The sequence below is a fragment of the Marmota monax genome, unplaced genomic scaffold (genome assembly GCF_021218885.2).
Source record: "Marmota monax isolate L192 unplaced genomic scaffold, Marmota_monax_Labrador192_F-V1.1 WCK01_AAM20220418_F8-fsc00097, whole genome shotgun sequence".
Taxonomy (NCBI): domain Eukaryota; kingdom Metazoa; phylum Chordata; class Mammalia; order Rodentia; family Sciuridae; genus Marmota; species Marmota monax.
In genome coordinates, this window is record NW_026694162.1 from 3,693,545 (window position 1) to 3,715,089 (window position 21,545).

The following is a 21,545-nucleotide window of genomic DNA, read 5'->3' on the forward strand; positions in this document are numbered from 1 at the left end:
ATGATTTATTTTACTACATAATATACATTAAAAACTTTTATGGGCCTTTTTATGACTTGATAACTTCTTTCTTTTTAGTAATGAATAATATTCTATTGTCTGGTTCATTAATCCACTCAACTACTAAAGACATCTTGGTTGATTCCAAGTTTGGCAAGTATGAATAATACTGTTGTAAACATCAATGTATGGGTTTTTATGTGGACTTAATTTTTAATTCGTTTGATTAAATATGAGGAACATTATTGCTGTGCTGAATTGTATGGGAAGAGTATGTTGAGTTTTGTAAGGACCTACCAAACTCCAAGTGACTGTACCATTGTGCGCTTCTTCTTGCAATGAGTGGGAGTTCCTCACCAGCATTTTATGTTGTCAGCATTTAGGATTTTGTTCATTCGAATAGTATCTAGTGATAGTTAATGAGTTGCTATTTTAACTTGCAGTTTCTCAATAACATGTTGGACATCTTTGCACATGCTTATTTGCCACCTGTATATCTTCTTTGCTGAGGTGTAAGTCTTCTGCTCATATTTTAATTGACTATTTCTTTTTTATTTTTGAATGCTTTTGTGTCTTGGATAACAGTTGCTTATCAGAAGTATTTCTTGCTAATATTTTCTCCCTGTATATGACTTTTCTTCTCATTCTATGGACACAATATTTCACAGAGCAGAAAGTTTGAATATATATGGAATCTCAGTGTCTTAATCATTTCTTTATTGGATTGAGCCTTTAGTGTTGTATTTAAAAAGTCACAACCCAATCCAAGATCATCTAGATTCTTCTCTCATGTTATCCTCTAGGGGTTTTGAAGTTTCGCATTTGTCATTAAGGCTATCATACACTTTGAGTTGATTTTTATGAAAGGTGTGGGGTGTGAAGAAGTATGTGTTTAGATTTTTTTCCTTTATTGCATGGGGATTTCTAGATTTCTGGTGCCTTTTGTTTAAAAGATTATCTTTGTCTTTGCCCTATTGTACTGTTCTTGTTTTTTTTCTAAGGATAAGTGAATTACATTGATATGGGTGTATTTTTGAGATCTCTAGTTTATTCTATTAATTTTTTCTATTTTATAGTTTTCTACTTCTGTATTCTTGATCACTGTAGCTTTGTGGTAATTCTTGAGGTTTGATAGTGTCATTTCTTCCTCAGGCTTTGTTATTTTTTTATATTGAGTTGAATATTTTGAGTCTTTAGATTTGATATAAACTTTAGAAATGGATTGTCAGTATCCACAAAATAATTTCTGATCTGTGAAGTACAATGTCAACAGAATAAGAAGATAAGCCACAGGTCAGAAGAAAATATTCAAGAGACATATCTGATAAAGAACTTTTATCTAAAACATACAAAAACCTCTTAGAACTCAATAATAAAAAATAATTTCAAACTAAAATGTAAGAAAAATGCTGGACTATATACCTCTCAAAGAAGAAATACAGATAATTAGCTTTGATTGAATCTATAGATCATGTTGGGAAGAATCAACATTTTGCAAATACTGAATCTTTGTATTCATAAACATGGAGTATCTCTCTACTTATATAGTTCTTCTGTGATACCTTTTATCAGAGTTTTGTATTTTTCCTTATAGATCTTGGACATATATTATAGATTTATACTGACTTATTTCATTTCATTGAATGCTAATGTAAATGTTATTGTGTTTTAAATTTCAAATTCCACTTGTTCATTGCTGGTATATAAAAAAGCATTTGACTTTTATATATTAGCTTTGTGTCCTACAATCTCCTCATTAGTTCCAGGAGATATTTTTTTATCAAGTATTTAGAATTTTCTTTGTAGGTGACCATATCATCTTCCTTCCCAATATGTATGCTTTTCATTACCTTTTCTTATTGTGCTAACTAGGACTTCTAGTTCAATGTAGAAAGCATTTGAGACACATTCTTGTGTTAATCCTCATCTTAGGTGGAAAGTTCAAGATTCTCATCATTAAGTATGATATTAGCTGTATAATTATCTATATCAAATTATGGACTTTTAAATTTATTTCTAGCTTAAGTTTTAAAGCATGAATGTGTATTGGATTTTGTCAGATGCATTTTCTTCATCTACTGATATCATCATGAGATTTTTCTTATTTAGCCTGTTTATGTGATACATTAATTGATTCTTGAATATTGAACCATTGTTGAATACCTGAGACAAATGCTATTTGGTTATTGTTTTAGCCATCTCAGGCTACTGAGACAGAAGAGTACCAGAGACTGGGTGACTTATAGATAACAGAATTTTATTTCCCATAGTTTTGAAGGCCAAAAGTCTTAGAACAGGATATCAGCATAGTTAGATTCTGGTGAGGTTTTTCTTCTATATTATAGACTGCTAACTCCTTGTATCCTCACATGGTAGAGAGCCAAGTATAGGAAGCCAGCTCCCTTATGCCTATTGTAAGGTCACATCCTTATGCATGAGTGTTTCACTTTCATGTTCTTATGTAATCCTAATTACCTCCCAAGTGTCCCCACATTCTGATACCAACACATTGTGGTGGGTGGGATTTCCTTCCTTCCTTCCTTCCTTCCTCCCTTTCTTCTTGTAGTTTTAAAGGTTTAATTGGCTTATTAGTGATTCACATATCAGGCAGCTTCTCATTTAGAAATGGAAAAGTGCACCATTGGACACAGCAGAACAGTTGGTTTTGCAAACTAGAAACAAGGAAACAGAATTATTATAAGGGGATATTAATGTCATTAATTCCACTTACTTTCCTTGTAAGGGTTAAAGCACAGACAACTTTTTCATCATGTCAACTGAAGTTGACTGGGCCCTTTCTACTTGGTTGCTGTGAGTCTACTGTTTTCAAGAAAAATTGATCTGTTGGGGGATTTTCCTGCTTCCTTAAGTTTTAGTTTGATGCCTGACACTTAGTACAAGTCTGTAGGGACTTAGAGATGAGCTCAGTATAAACAATGGCCTTCAATAAATTTTATTTAACAGTACTTACTCTCTTGGAGGGTGGAGTGTCCGGGAAGAGATAGTCACCATTCACTTAATCTGAATTCATATATGGTAGAAATGCTAGAACTGGCCATAAGATTGTACATACCTTGAAAAATCCAGAGAAATGCACTTTGTTTCATGTTAAATAGAGCACCATAAAGCCAGAATTACATTTTAAAGTTCTTTAGCATTATGAATGGAAAAAATAATAAAATGTTTCCAAAATATTACTTCTTCTAACAGCTAATAAAAATAAGGTGCAAATAGGCTGAGCATGGTGGCACACACCTGTAGTCCCAGAAGCTCAGGAGGCTGAGGCAGGAGGATCGTGAGTTCAAAGCCAGCGTCAGCAAAAATGAGGCTCTAAGCAACTCAGTGAGACCCTGTCTCTAAATAAATTACAAAATAAGGCTGGGGATGTGTTCAATGGTTGAGTGCCCTTGAGTTCAATCCCTGGTACCCTGCCCCCACCCACCAATAGGTGCATATAGTCAGGCATGGTGGTACACTCAACTCCAGCTACTCAACTACAGGAGGCAGAGGCAGGAAGATTGCAAGTTTGAGGCCAGCACTGTCAACTTAGTGAGACTCTGTCTCAAAATAAAAAATAAAATAAAAGGACTGGGGATGTAGCTCAGTGGCAGAGTGCCTTCCCAGCATGTGCAAGACCCTGGGTTAAATTGCCAGCACCATATACACACAAAATATGCATATACATAACTATTTATAGCACCTATGTTATTGCATTTAATTAGGTGCTTTTTCCTTAGAAGAGATTGTCTTTAGAGTCTTACTCATCAGTATATTTAGCAACAGACTAAATAATAATGATTGAAGCTAGTGTGTTTAAAATTTACTAAATAGGTATTGTTTTCAGTTTTTTGTTTCTATTGGTCCTCAAAAATTGTATCAGATTATTATGTTTAATTCTCTTTCACAGATGCATATATGTGGTGTTAAAGGGATTAAGCAACTTGATAACAGTATATCACAAACAAATGGTGGAACTTGTTGGAGCCCAGGACTATTTTATTATATAAGCTCATGCCCTTAACTTTTATACTAGGACATCTTTCATTCATTCACTCAAGTATAGATGGAAAACTTACTGTATGTATCAGGTGCTACCAGGCATCAACATGTATTAGTAAACAAAAGTCTCTATTTTCATGGAATTCATATCATAGGAAATAGGAAAGAAGACAAACAATAAACAAGCATATAAAGAAATGGGCAAGATAATATTAGACTAGCATAAAAAGTTTTATGACAGTATATTTGAAAATATAGATGAGACAATTTCCTTTAAAAGTAGCTTAACAAATCCTGAAAGTGCTTAAACTTAAACCATTTAAGAAATTAAATCCAAAATTTAAAATATAACTATGTTGAGGGCGAGTTAATGGGCCAATTTTAAAGTGATATAGAGTTTTCCCAACTGTTAAATGTTTTAAAGTGATGTACAATTTTATTATCTTTAAATGAATTGATGTTACCTACATTATAGAAACAGAAATGGAGGGAAAAGGGCATTTTGTAAGGCTACTAAAATATGAAATTGAACAAAAATGTGAGAAATAAAAATTATGGATCAATATCAGTTATTAATAGATGCGATGGTTTGAAAGAAAATAATATTTATTCAAGCCAAGTGTGCATGTACTTATGTGTGAATGCATGTGCGCACAGCATGCACAGGCGCGCAAACACACACACACACACACATCCTGCATATCCAATACAAGCGATGTATATCCCAGGAAGATACTGTGGCTAAATATTGAAGAAACTTTTGCTGCATATCACTGAATTAACAAACTAAAGGAGAAAAAAGTCTGGTCATTTCAATAATGGCAGTACCTTATTTATTAAAATTTAGCAGTCATCATTTATCAAGAGAGTCAAGGGGAGGAGAATCCTTCTTAAAATGTTTGTAGAAAGTATAATCTTCAATGTGCTAATACAAATTCATTAAAATGTCCCAAATCACTCTTTTATACATCAGTAGAATTATTCCACTTAAAGATTAAACATGTAGAAAGATTAATCATCTTATTAAGGGTTAAGTCTTGCGCAAACACAAGAAAAGTAAAAGTATAATAATTAGAAATTAACCTTGATAGGTACAGAGATTACCTACATGGAAAATAAAAAAAGAATTAACAAATTGTTAGAATTATAGAAAAATTAGGAAGAGTCAGAGAATGGAAAAGTCAATAAGTAGAAATTAAAAATATTTCTATCTACCACAAAAATAGTATAAATTTTAGTTTTAAACAATGTCATTTATGTACAACCCCTCACCCATTAAGTGTAGGCTGGATATCCTGACTTCCTTCTAAAAAGTATATTATGGAAAGTGTGAAAATAAAGAGTGACTAGTAAGCATTACTCTAAGCCCAGGGGAAAAGGTGAGCTTCCACGATAATGGTCATGTTGGTAGAAATAAACCCTTGACATGGTGTGATTGACATGGAACTTTACTTTGTGATCCACCCCTAAACCAATAACTCCAGTCTGAGTCATTAGAAATATATCACACAAATCTCAATTTTAAAGAATTCTAAAAATACCTGGCTAGTATTTTTTCAAGTTTTTTGAAGTCATCAAAAAACAATCAGAAGGCTGGGGATATAGCTCAGTTGGTAGAGAGTTTGCCTTGTATGCCCAAGGCCCTAGGTTTGATCCCCGGCGTATGCACGCCAGAAAAAGAACATTAGGGAAAACTAATGCAATTCAGAGAATGTATGAAGCCTAGTTAATAGTAGAGTACTAGATATTGGTCTTTTGGTTCTGACAAGTATACTAACACAATGAAAAATCTTTACAAAAAGAGAAACTGGGTATGGGCTATGAGACTCTCTTTTCCCACTCAGCAAAGCTAATAAATATCTGTTAATATTTTGCTAGAACTGCTATAAGAAAAAGAAGGGAGTAAAACAAGACCTAAAAATATAGCATTATAATACTGAATATTGTAAATATAGATATTTTACAAATTAATATGAAATTAATAAAATTGTAATTATATTTTCTTCAAAGAATTTGCAAAATATATCCTAAAGTCATTAAGGAAAAGGAAAAACACCAATAACTACAACAAAACCAAGTATAGAGGTTGAATAAACAAATACAAGAAACTTTCTACAATATACCTACAGCTATTTGAGTTCTTCATCTATGTCAAAAGTGTAATTGAGAAACAGGAAGGAAGATATGGGTCACTCAGTATATTGTTCTGAGACAACTATCTATACACAACGGAGGTGGGTAATATGTAAGATGTATATCTCTACCTCATGCCAAACTGAAAATAAATTTAGGTAAATTAAATACCCAAATGTGGAAATAAGGACATTGCAATTATAATTAAAAATGAGATCATATAGGTAATTGTCAAAGGAAACATTCCAATACAAACTATATTATTCTCCTTTTTTAAATTAATCAGAATGATAGATTTCATTATGGCATTTTTGTATGTGCATAAAAATGTAATTTGATCAATTTTACTCCCCCATATCTCTTCCATGTTCTCCTTCCTCCCCTGATCTCTTCCCTTCTACTTTCATGGCATCCCCCCTTTTATTTTTATTTTTTAAATCTAGCTTCCACATATAAGAGAAAACAGACCATATTCTTCTATCTAAGTCTAATTTATTTCACTCAAAATCATGGTCTCCAGTTCCATCATTTTCTGAAAATGACATGATTTCATTATTCACTGCAGGTGAACAAGACTCTATATATCACATTTTTTTAACCCATTCTTCTGTTGACACACACTAGACTGATTCCATAGCATGGGTATTGTGAATTGTGCTGTGATAAGCATGGACATGCACGTATCCCTAAATATGCTGACTTGAATTCTTTTAGATAAATACCAAAGAGTGGTGTAGTTGGTTCACATAGCACTTCTATTTTTAGCTTTCTGAGGATAGTCCATATTTATTTCCATAGTGGCTTTACTAATTTATATTCCCACCAACAGTGTATCATTTCACTTACTGTTATTTGTATTCTTGGTGATTGCCATTCTAACTGGAGTGAGATGAAGTGAGATGAAATCTCAATGTAGTCTTTTTTTTTTTTTTTAAAGAATTTTTTTTAATATTTATTTTTCAATTCTCGGCGGACACAACATCTTTGTTGGTATGTGGTGCTGAGGATCGAACCCGGGCCGCACGCATGCCGGGCGAGCGCGCTACCGCTTGAGCCACATCCCCAGCCCCTCAATGTAGTCTTGATTTGCATTTCCCTAATTGCTAAAGATGTTAAGCTTTATATATATATATTTGTTGGCCATTTCTACTTCTTTTGAGAAGTGTGTTGAGTTTATTTGCCAATTGATTGATTGGGTTTTTTGCTTTTTAATATTAGCTTTTTTGAGATCTTTATATATTCTGGATATGAATCCTCTGCCAGAACAGTAGTGGGCAAAGATTTTCTTCCATTCTGTATATTGTCTCTTGACCCTGTTAATTATTACCTTTTTTGCACATAAGTTTTTAAATTCAATGCTGTACCATTTATTGATTCTTGCTCTGATTTCCTGAGCTATAGGGTCTTATTCAGGAAGTCTACCTGTACCTATATGTTGAGGTGTTTTCCCTCCTTTTTCTTTTAACAGTTGCAAATTTCTAAGTAAGTCTTCCATCCATTCTGAGTTTTACAGAGGGTGAGAGATAAGGAGTGAGTTTCATTCTTCTATCAATGGTTATCAAGTTTTCTCAGCATCATTTATTAAAGAGGCTGTCATTTTTTCCAGTGTATGTTTCTGGCACCTGTGTCAATAACTCTATGGGTTTGTCTCTGTGTCTTCTATTCTGTTCTATTGGTCTATGCATCTGTTTTTATGCCCATACCATGCTGTTCTTGTTATTATGGCTCTGCAGTATAATTTGAAATCGGGTACAGTGATGCCTCCAGCATAGCTTTTTTTTGCTCAAGATTGCTTTGGCTAGTCTGGGCCTTTTGTTCTTCCATATGAATTTAGGATTGTTTTTTCTAGTTATATGAAAAATATCCTATGTATTTTGAAAGGGATTTCAATGAATCTATAGCTTGCTTTTGGAAATATTAATTTTGGCAGGGGGAGGATTTCAACGTATAAATTTTAGAGGATACAAACATTGAGTCAATACCAGTTATGGGATATAAGTGCTCTCAACACATTGTCGAATCTGATTTGTTAACAGTGTTTTGAGGATCTTTGCATCTGTGTTCAGGAGATATATTGTTGTGCAGTTTTTATATTATGCCTTTGCCTGGTCTTGGTATTAGGAAACTTCTGGCTTCATAAGAATGAGTTAGAAATTATTTCCTCTGCTTCTTTCTTCTGAAAGAGATGGTAGAGAATTAGTATAACTTCTTCCTTATATTTTTGGTAGAATTTATCAGTGAACCAATCTAGGTTATTTTGTTTTGGAAGGTTATTAATATTGATTAAATTTCTTTAAATAGGCCTATTTAAATAGTCTAATTCTTTTTATGTTAGTTTTGGCAGATTGTGCCTTTAAAGAAATGTGTCCATTTCGTCTGGGTTATCAAATTTATGGGCAATTTTTTTGGCATACATTTGTTCATAATACCCTTTTATTACCTTTTGAAATCCATGGGATCTGTGGAGACACCTTTTTAAATTTATACTACTAAGAGTTTGTGTTTTCTCTTTTTTTTTCTTAGGAGGAGCTTACTGATTTTATAGGGTTTTGGTCTTGTTTTTTTTTGCTATTGATCTTTTGTTTTTAATTTCATTGGTTTCTGCTTTAATTTTCAATATTTCTTTTCTTCTATTTACTTCGAATTTAATATTCTTTTATTTTTCTCTTTTCCTAAGATGGAAACTTAGATCAAATGTGTTTGGTTGATTGATGATGCCATTCAGGTCAACTATACCCTTGCTGATTTTTCTTCCACAGATCTATCTGTTTTTGACAGAGCAGTGTTTTAGTTCCCGGCTTTAATAATGGATTCATCTAGTCTCTTTTAGTTATGTCAGTTTTTGCCAGATGCATTCAAATGTTCTATTGTGAGGTGCATTCACATTAAGGATTGTTATGTCTTGGAGTATTGATCTCCTTGTCATCATGTAATGTCCTTCTTTATTCCTAGTAGATATCCTTGATTTGAGTGAGCTTTCTCAGAAATTTATATAGGTGGTCTTGCTTTCTTTTGACCTATGTTATCATTGTACATCTTTCTTCATCGCTTTACTATTAACCTGTTTTTTTGAATATATAAATAGGTTCCTTGTAATTAGGTCTTTTTTGGTTTTACCTTTTCTGAAAATATGTCTTTTCTGTTTGTTTGAGATGGGGTCTTAGTACGTTGCCCAGGCTGATCTTGAACTCCTGGACTCAGATGATCTCCTTGTTGCAGCCTTCTGAGTAGCCGAGACTCCAGAAGTGAGCCACCATGACTGTCTTTATCTCTGTCTCTTAATTGGTGTATTAGATACTTAATGTTAAAAGTGATTATTGATATTAGTGGATAAATATCTACCATGTTCATTATTGTCTTCTGTTATTCTTTATTCCTATTTTTATCTTCTATCATTTTTCTACCTTTTACGGTTTTAATTGAGGGCCTTATATGATTCCATTTTCTCTCCTTTCTTAGCAAAGATACTTCTTTAAAAATCTTTTCTTAGTGGTTGCTCCAGAATTTGCAATATACAGTTCCACTACTTTATCAACTTTTAAATATTAGTATGCCACTTCACATTAGTGCAAGTTCTTCATAATGACAAAATATTCCTATTCCATATTGTTCTTTTACCACTGTTCATTTCACTTATACATAAGAATATACATTATATGTAAAATATATGTGATTTGTCATGTAGATTTTTTCATTAATCTCTTCACATATTAATCATAACTAAAAAAGATTTTGGTCTAATAATTTCAATATTTGGCCAAATCTGACTCTGATTCTGATGCTACTTTAGTATCTTCAAACTGTGTGTGTGCTTTTTTTTTTCTTTTAGTATGTCATAATTTTTGTTCAAATTGGGGTCATGATGTAGTGGGTAAAAGGAACTGTGGAAATGTGATGGTAGGTCTGGAGGATAAGGGGATGTTTTAGTCTATGATTAGTCTCAGTTTTTGGTGAGTCTGTTCCCTGGACTGTGAACTTTACCAGTGCTTTTTCCCTTCTTAGGTGGGACAGAATAGCTACAGAAAGGTATAGTTGGGTGTATCCTTCCCCCAAGTCAGTTAGGCTCTATTAAACCCCAGCAGATTAGGCCCTGGCTAAATAGTTTCTCTGGAGGGCAGACTTTGTTAAGAAAAATAAAGTGTGCTAGTTTGTTTCAAAATGAATTCTTTTCCCCTTCCCCTGCCAGATGAACAAGAGGATTTTCCTCTGATATTCACCATGAGGACCTGGTAGAGACAGTGGTGTTAAAATTTACAAATGTTGGAGACTTCTCCTTGTGACTGGGTCCAGAGTTTTTGACTCTCAGGGTTGTCCACACTGAGATTTCAACAGTTCATCAGGCATAAGACAGAATTTCCTACCCCAGCACTGCATCCTATAGAGGTTTCTGCCCAGTTAAATTATGATTCTCTGTATCAGCTTGTCCTTCTCTCCAACTTATGGGGAAGTTGCCCTATGACTTCATTTCTCTGATGGACCTAAGAAAAGTTGTTAATTTTTAGTTTCTTCAGCTTTTATTATTGATAGGATAGCATCTAAGATTCTTACATGTCTGATTAGAAATTAGAAACCCAACATACTTTTTTTAAAAAAATACAGATTTATCTATGTTTCCGAGTATTTTGTGAGGAAAAAGGAACTGGATCAAATGATGCGAATGATATTTAGAATATTGGTGCTCTTGCTGTCTGAACCTTAAAAAAGGCTATGTCAGTACCTTGATGGTGCATCTCTCCACATTTTCACTCCATGTGAACTCTTGGGTAAAGGAATATAGTTAGGTTGGTATGTAAAAAATATTTCCTGATTTTTAAAAATATTCATTAGTACAATTAATATTTTTTCTTAGATTTCTTTATTCATGGAGGATGTTTGCCTACATCCATTTTATCTTAGATAATATTTCCCTTAAATTTGATTGTTTAAAGTTTTATTAAGTCAAATATCTTTTCTCATTTTGATTTCTTACACTTTGTTTCACTTAGAAAACCCTTCTTAATCTATGGATGTAATCAGTACATTGAGTCTAACCCTTTTGGAAGTTATTCTCGCACCATTTTATAATAAAAAGACTCCTAGATCTCAGTGACTTGGGGTACTAAAGGTTTATTTCTCTGTTATGTTACATATCCAGCATGGGTTAGCTGGGTGGTCGGTTCCACACAGTCACTCAGGGATCCACGCTGACAGAGGCTTCTCCATCTTAGATGTCATCTGAAGGATTGTAGATCTCCATGCCTGAGGGAAGGAGAGGTAGAGGAGGCACACTGGCATTTAATTGCCTTGGTCTTGAAGTAACAGGTATCATTTCCCGTCAATGTCCACTGATGAAACAGACTGAGGTACGTAGGAGAACAACAACAGTAAGAAATTTGGAGACAGAGGCTTTCTCTCTATAGAACCTACCTCTCCATTTCACACAACTAGTTAATAACATGACAATTGTAATAATACCTTCAAATACATAACTGAAATTTGCTCTCTTTTTAGAATGGTTTCTCATTATGGCTTGAATATAATCTAAATCCTAAAACTGTGGCCTATGGGGGGGCCTTCAAAATGGCCTATGGGGGCCTTGAAAGTTTGTCATCTATACTTGGCCAACCTTATTTCAGGCCACGGAAGCTTTCTGACTCTACTCCAGTCCCACTGTCTTTGCTCTGGGCTGTGAGCATACCAGGCTTTTTCTAATCTGAAGGCTTTCATTCTGCTCTTTCCCCCGCCTTAAAATGTTCTTCCCTAGCTCCTGCTCTAATTCGATTCCATCCCCCATGTCTGAGGGGAAATGTCACCTGCAGAATACCTTGGCATGAATTTACTTCAGGAAGAAGAGACAAAACAGAAAGGCGACAGCTACAGGTTCTCTCACACAGTGCCAGGAAGGCATGACCTTCGTGGTTTGCCAGGGAAAACTTACAGACAGAAAGTAGATATTTACTGTAATTTGTAAAGATTTATCTGCAGAGGACAAAATATGTAAGATGGTGTCTGAAGAGACTTGAAGGACAGGGGTCGTGTTGCTGAGGCCTTTGTGTTTATCCTACCAGTGGATGTTTGCTGTCTGAACATCCATAGGCCTCTTCAATAACCACTTTGATCAGTATAAGAAATACTTATCGGCAGGTTGATATCTACCCAAAGTGTTCCTATTGCATTAAGATAATTATTTTTTTTTCTGGTAAGTAGCCTAATTTCTAGACTGGTCTACTATATTTCTACTTCTAGCAATGTACATGTGACTAATTTATTCATCTATTCAATCACTCATCATTCAATACACATTTATTGAGGTTCCCACATGGAAGATAATGTTGAAATTTCAAAGAAGAGTAAGGATTGGCTCTTCGAGCTCAGAATTCAGTGAGAGAGACAGATTTGTAAAGAAACTCCTGCTCTTGGTGATCACTATGAGATCCAGGAAAGCATGTTAAACCTTACCTCAACAGTTCCCTGAAAGGATAAATGTAGTCCTGGCAGGGTGCATGGTATGAACAAGGGCAGGATATAGGTAATGTGCATATTGGGGGAACTAAGAGTGGTTTCATGTGATTGGAGTACAAACTGTGTGGAAAGAAAGAGAATGGTAAAGGAGTAGGCAAGAAAGTAATGTGGGGTCCAACAGCAAAGCCCCTGCATGTTGGTCTGTTGCATTTGCATTATTTTCTGGGCTTGATGAAGAGTGTCAGTGGGAGGGACCTCATCAGATTTGTGATTAGAGTTAACTCTGGAATCATTGGGGAGAATCGCCTGGATAACTAATTTGAATTTTAAGTGTCTTATTTGCTTCCCTGGGGTCTGAATCTACGAAATCTTTTGTTCCTACCTTCAAAAACAAAACAAACAAAAGCCACCCCTATTTATGGTAAAAGTGGTAATACAATGAAACAAAGTAAAAGAAATCATGATGATGAACTCCTCTCTGAAAAACAAATCATATCAACCAAAATGATTTATCTCCATCAAATTATTTTTCTTTATATCATTAAGATTATTTTTATCTTAATATTCCTCCGAATTTTATGACCTGTTTCTTTTAACATTGAATGACTGTACGCTTATCATGAAGATATTATTTGTTTATTTTAAATTCTTGAATTTTAAAATTTTAATTCCTTTCCTGCCTCCCTCCCTCCTTCTCTCTCTCTCTCTCTCTCTCTTTCTTTCAGAGAGTGAACCCAGGAATCTAGGGCCTCATGAATGCTAGGTAAACACTCTCCCACTGAGCCACATCCCCAGATCACCTTGAAGATCTTAAAATGTCCAAGATTCAGGACTTGTTTTGCATAGAGAAAAAATATATTTAGCTGCTTAAGGGTTGTTTTAGTCAGCCTTTTCACTGTGACGAAGGATGCTGTGACTAAAGGATCTGACCAGAACAACTGTAAGGAGGAAAAGTTTATTTGAGGGCTCACAGTTTCAGAGGTCTTAGTCCAGGGAAGGCTGGCTCCATTCCTCAGGGCTCAAGGTGAGGCTGAACATCACGGCAGGGGATGGTGGCAGAGGGATGCAGCTCACATCATGGTGACTATGAGGCAGAGAGAGAAAGTCCACTCTCCAGATACAAATATATACCCAAAGCCATGTCCCAATTCCCACCTCCTCCAGACTCACCCCACCACTTCAGTGACCACTCAGTTAATCCCTATCAGGGGATTAGGTCAATGATTGGGTTAAGACTCTTACAACTCAATCATTTCTCCTCTGAACCTTCTTGCAGTGTCTCATACGTGAGCTTTTGGGGAGCACCTCACATCCAAACCGTAACAGGGGTTTACATATAATGCGTCTGTCAAGAATAAAACAGCTAAATTAGACAGGCTTCTGTCTGAAGCAAGGGCCTTTTCAGTTTTACCACTCACCTTTCTCTGTGCTTCTCCACTTAGAACAGTTATGAAGAGCATTGGGGGAGAGTCACAGAGTAACAGCCAGTGTGTGCATTTATGGGTCTAAATGAAAATAAAACTATTTTGAGTGAAAATGCCCTTCAGTAACAGCCAGGAGTTATACAGAGATGTTATGTCAGGAGTTATATAGAGATGTTATGTCAGCAGCATTTTATTGTTTTTCTCTATCATGAGGTCTAAGTAGAAATAAGGGGAAACACATTTGGGTGGTTGGAAGCAATGCCCGTCATTTTGAGGGGAAGGGAAACATCAGGATTCATCTTGCTTTCTACAAAATGTCACTTTAATCAAGTGATTTGGAGTCTCTTTTCTAGAAATGTTATTTTTATGAAAAAGCCATTTTCCAACTGAGTTGTTGGAAAGTATTCTACAGGTCACCTCAGAGCCAAACATTAGCGATAAAGAGAAATGCATGTTGCCTTCCTGAATTTTTCAGGATCATTTTTGATTGGGAATAATACTAATCCAATCTGAAAAAGCACTCATGGTGATGTCTGAGTATAATCGTATGTCCACATGTGGATATAAATTTATTCTTATTGATTTTATTTATCTGTCCAATAAATATCATTGTCTGTTTTTTGTTTCCATCATTCAGCTCACAAGTAGGACAACATTTGTGAATCTGATTTCATAGATGATTGGGTGCTAGGCCACAAGAGAAATTTTATTAGGATGAGCAGTTGATGTGCCCTATCCCTGTCCTTTCTGGGAGAAGTCCCCCATGTCCAAACTTCTTAGCTTATCCAATCAATACTTAACTTCTCCCTGGGGAAATCCTACTCCTACAATGGCCAGAGCAGCTGCAAACATTTGGAAGAATCTTCTTCTGCCATTGGAATAGGGTACATGAGCTCTTCTCTGTTCTCTGAGGGTTGAATATAGTTCCTCTACATAGGGATAATTAAAAGAGAAAACGTGTTTCTCTAGAGGGATTATATTTTACAATCATAGACAAGTAGATACATAAAGTAAATCACAGTGGATACCCTCAGGGTTGTCAGGGGCATTAATGGTCATTTGATGTCAAATCTTCTCATAACATTCCACGTGGCTCCTAGTTCAACTTGTCTTTTGATAGGTCACTTCCTACTTCCCTAAGTTGTGACTACACTTAAGATTAAGACATTTACACATGCCTTCCTTATTCTAAGTAAAATCTGCTCTTTTAACTTTTAGCTTTTTCCCCCTGTATCTTATATTTTGAGCCTGTAGTGGATACCTGATTCTTTGGATCATTGCTTTTCAAACATCTTTTTTTTTTTGACTGATAAAACACTTTTATTTTCAAATATACACATACAGGAACACCAAACTGTAATTTTTTTTTGTTTTGCCAAATAACTACTTTGTCTCCCATTAATATAACTTCAAAAACACTCTTTTGATTACTACTGCTTTGACTTGACTTTTTATTTCTATTACTTTGAATATTTCTGTTTTTTTATGATTTTAGATGTCTCATAAACAAAATATACTTACATTTTATAATTTAACAATGTTTGCTTTTTAACCAAGTTATTTGTTTGTATTTCATGTAAAATTATGTACAAATTGTCTTGAAATCTATCATCTATTTTCCACTTTACTTTTCTTATTTTATTATTGTGCTTTTTCCTCTTTTCTTTCATATTAAATAGTATCATAAACATTTTTGCTTCACCTACTAGTTCAGAAACTTACATTATAATTTTCTATTTTCAGTGCTCACCCTTATAATTATGACATGTTTAACTAATTTATCAAACTATAAAATAATAAATATTGACCCTCCTTAAACCTTAAAAATATTTATAGCTTTTGTTACATGAATTTGTTCCAATGAACATATTAATTATTTTTCAAACATCTTAAAACTTATTAGAATGCATTCCCGAGATGTTTTGATTTAGCAAGTCTGAGGTCTTGCCACAGAATTTGGGTTTCTAACAATTTTCTGGAAGATGCTGCTCCTGCTGGTCTGAGGATTACTTTCGATAGTTCTGACTTAGATTATGCAGGATTCCTTCCCTTTTCTTTTGCAAACTGCATTTGGTTTTCCTTTGATGACTAACTTATTTCTGGGTGCAGGTAGTAGTCAGGAGTACCAGCCCAGCCTCTTCATAATCACCAGCCAAGGGGAGGGGTGCGACCCAATGGAGACTAAAGGAAAATTAGTTATTAAGAATTTGAAAAAGCAATCATGAAATTCATTTGGAAAAATAAGAGACCCAGAATAGCCAAAGCAATCCTTAGCAAGAAGAGTGAAGCAGGTGGCATCACTATACCAGACCTTAAACTATCTACAAATCTAGAGTAACAAAAACAGCATGGTATTGGCACCAAAATAGACATGTAGACCAATGGTACAAAATAGAAGACACAGAGATAAACCCACATAAATACAGTTATCTCATACTAGACAAAGGCACCAAAAACATACATTGGAGAAAAGATAGCCTCTTCAACAAATGGTGCTGGGAGAAGTGGAAATCCATATGCAGCAAAATGCCCCTATCTCATACCAGGCACAAAACTCAACTCAAAGTGGATCAAGAACCTAGAAATTAATCTAGACACCCTGCACCTAATAGAGGAAAAAGTAGGCCCAAATCTTTATCATGTTGGATTAGGCCCCAACTTCCTTAACAAGACTCCTAAAACGCAAGAAATAAAATCAAGAATTAATAAATGGGATGGACTCAAACTGAAAAGTTTCTTCTCAGCAAAAGAAACAACCAATGAGGGAAGAGAGAGCCTACACTTGGGAGCAAATTTTTACACGCACATTAGATAGAGCACTAACCTCCATGATATATAAAGAACCAAAAACTTAACACCAAAAAAACAAAACAAAACAAAAACAAAACAAAACAAAACAAAACAAAACTCAAAACCACACACACACACCCACACACAAAACAAAAACAAAAACAAAAACAAACCCAATCAATAAATGGGCTAAGGAGTTGAACAGACACTTCTCAGAAGATGATATGCAATCAATCAATAAATATATAAAAAAGTTCAACATTTCTACCAACTAGAGAAATGCATATCAAAATTATTCTAAGATTTTTTTAACATTTACTTTAAATTTTATTATGGAAAAGGTTTCTTTATTTATATATGACAGTGGAATGCATTAAAATTCTTATTACATATATAGAGCACAGTTTTTCATCACACCAACTCATGTCTTTATAAGTGTACTTTGGATAATAATGATTATCACATTCCACCATCATTTATAACCCCATGCCCCCTCCCTTCCCCTCCAACAACTCTGCCCTATCTAGAGTTCGTCTATTCATCTATCCCACTATGAATCAGCCTCCTTATATTAAAGAACACATTCAGCATTTGGTTTTTTTGGGGATTGGCTAACTTCACCTAGCATTATCTTCTCTAACTCCATCCATTTACCTGCAAATGCCATGATTTTATTCTCTTTTATTGCTGAGTAATATTCCATTGTGTACATATGCCACATTTTTTAATCCATTTATCTATTGAAGGGAATCTAGATTCCACAGTTTAGCTATTGTGAATTGTACTGCTATAAACATTAATGTGGCTGTGTCCCTGTAGTATGCTGTTTTTAAGTCCTTTGGGTATAGACTGAGGAGAGGGATAGCTGGGTCAAATGGTGGTTCCATTCCCAATTTTCCAAGAAATCTCCATACTGCTTTCCATATGGGCTGCACCATTTACAGTCCCACCAGCAGCAATCATGAAATTCATCTGGAAAAATAAGAGACCCAGAATAGCCAAAGCAATCCTTAGCAGGAAGAGTAAAGCAGGTGGCATCGCTATACCAGACCTTAAACTATACTATCGAGTAATAGTAATAAAACCAGCATGGTGTTGGCACCAAAACAGGCTGGTAGACCAATGGTACAGAATAGAGGACACAGAGACTAACCCACAAAATTACAATTATATTAGACAAAGGTGCCTAAAACAAATGGTGCTGGGAAAACTGGAAATCCATATGCAACAAAATGAAATTAAACCCCTATCTCTCACCAGGCACAAAACTCAACACAAAATGGATCAAGGACTTAGGAATAAAACTAGAGACCCTGTGTCTAATAAAAGAAAAAGTAGGCCCTAATCTCCATCATGTGGGATTAGGCCCCAACTTCTTTAATAAGACTCCTGTGGCACAAGAATAAAATCGAGAATTAAAAGAATCAATAAATTGGATGGACTCAGACTAAAATGTTTCTTCTCAGCAAAAGACACAATCTGTGAGGTGAATAGAGAGCCTACATCTTGGGAGCAAATCTTTACCCCTCACACATAAGATAGAGCACTAATCTCTCGGGTGTATAAAGAACTCAAAAAGCTAAACACCAAAACAACAAATAATCCAATCAATAAATGGTCCAAGGACCTGAACAGATGCTTCTCAGGAGATGATATACAATCGATCAACAAATACATGAAAAAAATCATCTTTATCACTAGCAATTAGAGAAATGCAAATCAAAACCACTCTAAGATTTCATCTCACACCAGTCAGAATGGCAGCTATTATACATACAAACAACAATAAGTGTTGGCAAGGATATGGGAAAAAATTATTCTAAGATTCCATCTCACTCCAGTCAGAACAGCAATTATCAAGAATACAAGCAACAATAAGTGTTGGTGAGGATGTGGGAAAAAAAGGCACAATCATACATTGCTAGTGGGATTGCAAATTGATGTAAGCAATCTCGAAAGCAGTATGGAGATTTCTTGGAAAATTGGGAATGGAACCACCATTTGACCCAGCTATCCCACCCCTTGGTCTATACCCAAAGGACTTAAAATTAGCATACTATAGTGATGCAGCCACATCAATGTTTATAGCAGCTCAATCCACAATAGCTAAACTGTGGAACCAACCTAGATGCCCTTCAATAGGTGAGTGGATAAAGAAGCTGTGGTATATACACACAATGAAATTTTACTCAGCATTAAAAGAGAATAATATTATGGCAATTGCAGGTGAATGGATGGAGTTGGAGAATATCATGCTAAGTGAAATAAAAGCCAATCTCAAAAACCTGGGGCTGGATGTTTTCTCTGATAAGTGGATGATAATCTGTATGGGGCGTGGGCATGGAATAAGTGGAGGAACTTTGGATGGGGCAAATGGTAGGGGAGAAAGGGGTAGGAAAGATGGTGGAATGAGATGAACATGATTACCCTATGTACATGTGTGATTGCACAAATGGTGTGACTCTACTTGAGAAGTGAAGAGTTCTGCTCCATTTGTGTTCAATGACTCAAAGAGTTTTCTACTGTCATGTATAACTGATTAGAACTAATTAAAAAAAAGAATTTGAAACAAGCACTGAAAAAATATGAGCCACACCACCCTGTTGATTACACTGCTCCCTTGTTTCCTGGATCTTCCCTGATCCTCACTACTTTTAAGTTAGTATTCAGTTTTCTATTCATTTTTTTGGAATGACCTCAATTCCTTTCAGTAAGTGATAGGTTTTCTTCTGGTTCGATTTTAATCTTTTTCCTCCTGTACTTTCTCTTCCTTTTCTTCCCCTTCTTTTGATGTTAACCAGTTGTTTTTTACTTTTTGCAAAAACTTAAGTGGATATAAAACTGCAGAGTACACCTGCTGTCTTAACCATAGCATTTTCTTCTGTGTATTTAAAGACAACTTTGACTAGCTTATTCTCCAGATCAAATGTCCCTAGTTCTTTCATTGGTTCTTTGTTGGGCCAATAGTACTTTAATTTTTTAATGTCCCCATAATCAATCTCCATTCCATTTTAAAGAGTGGTAGAGAGATGAAAGTTCAATATGTCTCCAATTTAAGATGCATGATTCAGACCTTAGAGAGAAGGGAGGTCTTAACTCTTGCGATGGGCACTGTACTCTGAAGCAAAAATAAATAGATAAAATAAACATAGACAATTCTGTGATTTTTTTTTAGATCAATGTCATGAATGAATACAGATCACTCTGGTCCTAAGGTGGACCTTTTATAATGAATGGCTATTTGGATGTGATTTTTTCCTTTATGCCATGTAGACTAGATGACGGATCAAACATCTCTTGCTTCTGCTGATAGAGAAGCAGGGAAATTGTCCTGAGAAGGCAGAAAATACACAGATTTTTTATTTTTTGTTTTTTTGAATAGCAATATGCTTTGGAGCTGACCTTAAGTAAAGGAGAAGGGACAACAGAATACTAAGAACTCAGATTTATCATGTACTCAGGGAGTGTATTGAGACTTTGAAAAATAGAAGAAGCAAAAGGCTCTCCTGGGATTCTTCTTAAATGCAGACAAGACATTTATTTAAGAGCTTCTATTAAGTCCTTTTCTTCCTGGGAGAATCAGAGGAATCTGAGAAGAAGGCAGGGATACTCAGAAGCATTAGAAATTTAAAAAAATGTTATTAACATTTTATCTAACTACTTGGAAGTTTAACTTTATCCTTTGACATACATATTCATGAGTAGTCATTTCTTGGGTGGGTCCTTTTCAAGAAATAACAAATGTTTTTTGTTTTTTTTTTCTGTCCCTGCTAATGTGGTTTTGAATTTTAAGCAGAATGACCTGAAATATTTGGTCACTGCTGCTAACAATGGTAGGAAACAGAGGCACAAGATACTGTTAGATCTTTTTTTTTTCCTTTAATGTATTTTAAATTGCTTTCTGTGTCTCTGAAACTTAGGAACCGCCTACTTCTGTTTAGCAAAGTTGGACAGCACAGAAGGACAGAGATGAACTGTGATGCCTTTTCAGTGAAGGTCTCAGTCAGTTGAAGGTCTCAGACAGTGTGATGTTCAGATGGCCCTTTAGAGTGGCCCCAAATGGAGCCAATGGCATTGAGTCTTTGTATCTATATCAAGGGGTCCCCTGGGAGTGGGCTGCCATTGGGGAGGGTATGACCTTGAGTGAAGGGTCTCTGTCTCTCTCTCTGATTCCTACAGACGGTCTCAGCTGAGAACTGTCCAATGACCACTCTGGGTGGTGCAGGGTACCAGTACTCTGTGGAGAGGGTTTTGATGGATTTGGGAGATAGTGAGGTTCCAGGAGGCCAATTGCTCTCCTTTCCTCCCTTCTGTAGATTGTTCTAAGATTCAGTTCCCAGCACTGAGCAGTAGGCTACATTTGTTGCAAAGGCACAGCTAGCTCCAAAACACATGCCCTCGCCTGTGCTTTCTTTCTCTACCTCATTTCCCTTTTCCTTCCTCACTCTGTCTTCCCTGAGAAGGTACCCTTCTAGTAAAGTGCCAGCATGGTAGCATGGAGGCTGTGATGGATAATTTTATGTGTCACTGTGATTAGGCTATGGTGCCTGGCAATTTGGTCAAACACTAGTCTGGATGCTGCTGTGAAGATATTCTGTAAAAGTCAATTACATGTGATTAACATTTACAATCAACTGACCTTGAGTAAGTTATTGTTGATAATGTGGGTGGGCTTTATTTAATCAGGTGAAGGCATTCAGAGCAAAATCTGAGGTTTCCTGGAGCAAAAGGAATTCTTCTTCATGACTGAGTTATCCA

At 35.4% G+C, this 21,545-nt stretch overlaps 1 long non-coding RNA gene across 1 annotated transcript in view; it reads left to right on the forward strand.

Annotated features, from left to right (window-relative positions):
* Window positions 1-460: 460 nt before the first annotated feature.
* The window catches only part of LOC124107659 (uncharacterized), an 89,861-nt gene continuing 68,776 nt past the window's right edge, over window positions 461-21,545 (forward strand). The window contains exon 1 of the long non-coding RNA XR_009228773.1: window positions 461-512. This is a non-coding gene — a long non-coding RNA (uncharacterized LOC124107659). The remainder of the gene's footprint in view (window positions 513-21,545) is intronic.